The following is a 5276-nucleotide window of genomic DNA, read 5'->3' as shown; positions in this document are numbered from 1 at the left end:
TATAAGTATTATTATGTTTTGTTGTGTATCACCAAGTCGAAACCAACCCATAGCTGATTCTCCAGCGGATTTTCAGAGGCAGTTAATCACATGGGAAGAGATTGCCCAGCCTTGGCCATGAAGCAGCTGCTGATCTCGAACTGCCTTTGTGATTGCAGTGCAGCTTCTTGCCTCTAGGCCACTAGAGCTCCATTATTATTATATGTTATTGTTAATTGCCATCGAGTCAGAGGCAACTAATAGCAACCCTACGAACAAAAGACCTGGGGACCGGTATAACTTTCATCCTTTCTCCAGGTTCATAGGGTTTCCAGGGCAAGCTATTCCAGAGGCAAGCTATTATAGAAATATGAGTTAGGAGTTAAAAATTGTTTTGGTTGTTGTTGTTGTTATGCACTGTTAAGTCAGTAATAAAGCATAGCTAGAAGCCAGGAAATAAAAAAAAAAAAAAAAGTATTGCGATGGGAAAGTCTGCTGTTAGGGACCTTTCTAAAGTACTCAAGGGCAATGGTGTCTCTCTGGAGACTAAGGTGCACCTGATACAGGCCATGTTCTTTACAATCATTTGTTATGCATCAGAGAGTTGGACAATGACTAGGGAGGATAGAAGGAGAATTGATGCCTTTGAGCTGTGGTGCTGGAGAAGAGTATTGAACGTACCATGGACTGCCAAGAAGACAAACATATTCATCCTGGAGAAGATTAAACCAGGCTACTCCTTGGAGGCAAGGATTCTGGGGCTTTGTCTGACATACTTTGGACAAGTTGTAAGGAGGGACAGGTCCTTGGAAAGGGACATCATGCTTGGGAGGGTAGAGGGACAGTGCAGGAGGGGAAGACCCTCTATGAGGTGGATTGATTCAGTGACTGGGGTAATCTGGATGGGTATCAGAGGCAATGCGATTGGCACAGGATAGAGCAGGGCATAGGGCTGTTGTAAATAGAGTTGCTATGAGTCACAAACGACATGACGGCACATAACAACAACAACAACATTTGCTAGCAGGTTTTCAGAGGCTATATCACAGAGGAAGAGATTGTCCATCTTCCACAGAGAACCTGGTAGATTCCAATATTGTGTGCTTTTGAGTTGACTGCACTTCGAGCTTGCCACCACTAGGCTTTCAGAACCAAGTGGTTATTAGTTGCCATTGAGTCAACTCCATTATAAGGAATAAATGTTCAACAGTACAAAATGTTGCTTTAACTTGTCTCACTGGCAAAATTATTAGTATGTTTAAGTGCATAATTGTGGCCTTTTTCACTTAGGGGACTCATTTAGTAAATCATCAGCACTACACCAAAAATGTTGTTACATTGCTGTCATTGTGTGCCATTGAATTGGAACTGGCCCATAGCTGCCCTGTTAGTGAGGTTTCAGAAGCAGTATTATCATGTGGGAGGAGATTGCCCATTCTTGTTTTATGCAGCAGCAGTGAATTTGAACCATGAACATTTGGGATTGCTGCACGGCTTCTTACCATTAGGCCACTAGAGATTCATTCTGTTATTATCTATAGAATTTTCATTGAAAAACTGAACTTAAACCTGCCTCATGGGTTGTGAAGTTTAAGATTAGGAACATATACTCCAGAGAATTCAAGGATCCAGCATTTTTCTGTTTTAAGGAAGACTCATGAACTTTGCTTTGCATGTAAATTGAATAGGTATGAAAAGAGGATACAATCCTGATACACTCCTTTCTTAATTTTAAACCTTGTAGTGTTCCCGTACTTTGATAACATAGCCTCAGGAGATGTATAACACTATAAAAGTCTGAAGTCAGTTACATCTCCAAATTATTGAGGAGCAATGATGTCAACTTGAAGACTAAGGTGCATCTGATTCTGGCCATAGTCTTTTCAATCACTTACCATGCATCTGAGAGCTAGACAATGAAAAGGGATGACAGAAGAAGAATTTATGCCTTTAAACTGGTGTTGAAGAATTGATGAACTGCAAAAACAACAAACCAATATGTTGGAGAAAGTACAGCCAGAGTCCTCCTTGGAAGCAAAGCTTCACCTTACATACTTTGGGCATGTTGCTAGGAGAGGCTATTCTTTGGAGAATGACATCAAGCTTGGGAAGGTGGAGGGACAGCAAAAGAAAGGAAGACCCTTAACCAGATGCATTGAGACTACTGCAATGGGTTTAAATGTGACAGAAATTGTGAGGATGGCACAGGATAGGAAGGGGCTCAGATCTGTTGTTTATAGGATTGCTACAAGTCATTCTCAAGTCAATGGCACCACCACCACCATCAACAATATGAACTATGAGCAACTTTTGTAAAGATGCTTTTTCCTTTTCTTTCTTCATCCCTTTGCCATTCAACTTCCCCCTCTAACTACTTGCTCCTTCCTCAATCCTTTGCCTATGGTTTGATCAGATTCTGGGGATCATGACTCAGTGTTATATTAATCACTGTTACTATTCACAGCTAATCTTACAGTAGGTTCTCAGAGTCTACAAATCACGTGGAAGAAAAGTATCCATCTTTCTCCTATGGGACAGCTGATGGATTCAAACTGCATGCCTCTAGGCTTGCAGTCCAACTCCTTGCCTACTAGTTCACCAGAGCTTACTCATGTCAATAGAAAAGAAAAAAAATGTTAGTAGAAAAGAGAAAATGTGTTTTTTTTTTCTTATATATTTTAATAATATGTTCAGCAGAATTCTTACTATGTAGTATAATCAATTTTGGTTGAAAGAATAGATGAATCATCTTTTTTTTAATTTGTTTTTTTTTTAGATGAGTCATCTTTTCTATCTATAGTTTTTGTTCTAACTACAGTTTTCTCATTCTTATCCATGCTCCGTATGTAGAGTTAAGAGGTTTTTTTTCTTCTCTGAGCCCTTTTGTAAGCTTTCATTTTTCTAATACTTTGCATGCCTGTTGTATTCTTTGGGGGGAAAATCAAATTGATTTTACAATCTTCTCATCTTTTGTTTGTTCATGTGAGTTTCCATTGACTTTTTCCTAATTAAAACAGTTATCTGCCCTCATGGATGAAATGTAGGCAAAATTAAAAGATCATTGGTAGCCCACAACCATGAGCCACTCAAATGTCCTTTCCAGAAGCTGCTGCAAGGAGCATAGTAAGCTGATGGCCAACCTCTGCTGTTTACTGAGTAATCTCAGAGCTCACATTGCCCTTTGCCCTCCCAATTAATGATTTTCCTAGCTACTGAGTCTATAATAGTGAGACTATTCCAGTTGGCTATTCCTGTCCAATGTCAGACTTTTTCACAGATAGTCTTTGCTCATGGATTGCCCATTGGCTTGCTCAAAGGCCACACTGCACAACCACTGTAATATAGTCTGATTAATAACTCCATTCTTTAAGGTGAGCTTGTCCCTGTTTATTTCTTGGATGTAACGAAATCTGATCAAATAAGGGAAATAGAAGAAGTGGAGAACCTGGCTTAGGTTTGCTATTTATTTGATTTGCCATTTCTCAGGTGATCACTGGTGATGCATTGATTGAAGAAACTGGTTACTAACCAAAATTTAGAAGCTAGCAACTACTTCATGGGAGAAAAACAAGACTTCAGTAATCTACGATCATTTCGAATCTGTATTACAAGGTTTTTATGGATTAGAATTGATGTTGTGGTAGCAGATTTAGATCTCTCAGGACTTTAGATTTCCATATTTTCCATGGCGAGGATAGGACGACCTAAGTTGTGTGCCAAAGTGAGCTAAGTCATCTCATCTTTTAGGATGGCAAGGTATGATTCCTTTTTTTTTTTTTTTTAAACCTGGAACATTCCCTCTTTTCCATTTAGCTTTCAGTGGGAAAACTATGATAAATTAAAAAATATTCTTTAGGAAGATGGAATCTATCACTTTTTCATTTCAAGATGTCTGCTTTTAGTCCCATCCCAAGTCCCCGGGAGCAGGGGGAGGTGATTAAAAAAATCAGCAGATATTTTAAAATAAATACAAATTAAGGATTCTGTTTTCATTTAATTTGAATAAAAATCAGCTGTTATATCATCAGTCTTGACTCCACAGGGATTTTTTGTGGTTGATTTTTAGAAGTAGATCATTAGGCCTTTCTTTCAAGGAACCTCTGGGTAGGTAGAACATCAAATCTTTTGGTTAACAAGTAAATATGTTTGTTTTACCAAGGAACTCCCTGAATATTAATAGTTGTTTTAAACTTTCTTTGAGTGAAGCTACTGCCATTGCCTAATACAAGTTCAGTCAGTAGGATACAAAACACCAGTATTGGTCCTTGAGCATCAAATTGTAACTTTTAGAAAGATAAGTGTTTGAACCAGTTGTGATATATAGGATTTTTTTTTAAAAGGCAAAATCAAACCAAACTGCTTACAATTAAAAAGGAAAACATTTTTGCAGCATCTGGCTTTGAGGAAATTGTTAGAGTACAAAAAACAGAATGGTGATAAATAAAAAGCTATTACTGTGGAAAATATAATTTCAAGACAGACAAACTATGATGGTAGTTGTTGCTATGTTTATCTGTTGAAAGGTCACTGAAGGTGAAAAGTCTCCAAAATACAGTAATTATTATGACTTTCTCATATTACAAGCCCAAAGTCTTTCTTTTCTTAATTAACTACAATTCTATAGTTATTAATACGCTCTTCAAAAGTGATCTGAGTGTGGAAATTATCAAACAATATCACTAATATCACACACAAGAAAGTTCCTACTGAAGATTATCCAAAAATGACTGAAACAGAGAACTATGAGAAATACAAGCTGTATTTAGAAGAGGCTGTGGCACTACAAACATTAACATCAATGTCAGATGGATCTTGGATGAAAGCAAAGAGTACCAGAGGAACATCTTTCTGTGTTCCATTAACTATGCAAAGGCATTTCACTGTGAGGATCATAACAAATTGTAGCTAATCTTGACAAAAATGGGAATCCCAGAGCACTTCATTGTGCTCATGTGAAGCCTATACTTGGATTAGGAAGTAGTCTTCAGAACAGAGCAAAGGAAATACTGCGTGGCTCAAAATCAGGAAGGGAATGCATTGAGGATGTGCCCTATCTTCATACTTTTCCTGTCTATATGTGGAACAGATCATTCAGGAGGCAGGGCTTTATGAGGAGGAATGTGGCATCAGGATTGGAGGAACACTCATTAACACCATACATAATGCAAATGATACATCCTTGCTTGACTAAACCAAGGAGGACCCGAAGTGTTTGCTGCATGTCAAAGTATCGGGGATTCAGCCCCGATATGTCGGGAGAATTCCGCCAAAAGGAGGCACCAGGTTTAAATGAAGAT

The 5276-nt window shown here is 38.3% G+C and overlaps 1 pseudogene; it reads left to right on the top strand.

The window, feature by feature from the left end:
- Positions 1-3433, top strand: part of LOC102874629 — a 30674-nt pseudogene extending 27241 nt beyond the window's left edge.
- The last annotated feature ends 1843 nt before the right edge of the window (positions 3434-5276 follow it).

Source organism: Elephantulus edwardii, unplaced genomic scaffold (assembly GCF_000299155.1).
Source record: "Elephantulus edwardii isolate Elephantulus edwardi_28Jun2011 unplaced genomic scaffold, EleEdw1.0 scaffold00146, whole genome shotgun sequence".
NCBI classification, from domain to species: domain Eukaryota; kingdom Metazoa; phylum Chordata; class Mammalia; order Macroscelidea; family Macroscelididae; genus Elephantulus; species Elephantulus edwardii.
The sequence above is the reverse complement of the archived record's forward strand: the minus strand, read 5'-3'. Positions and strand labels throughout refer to the sequence as shown.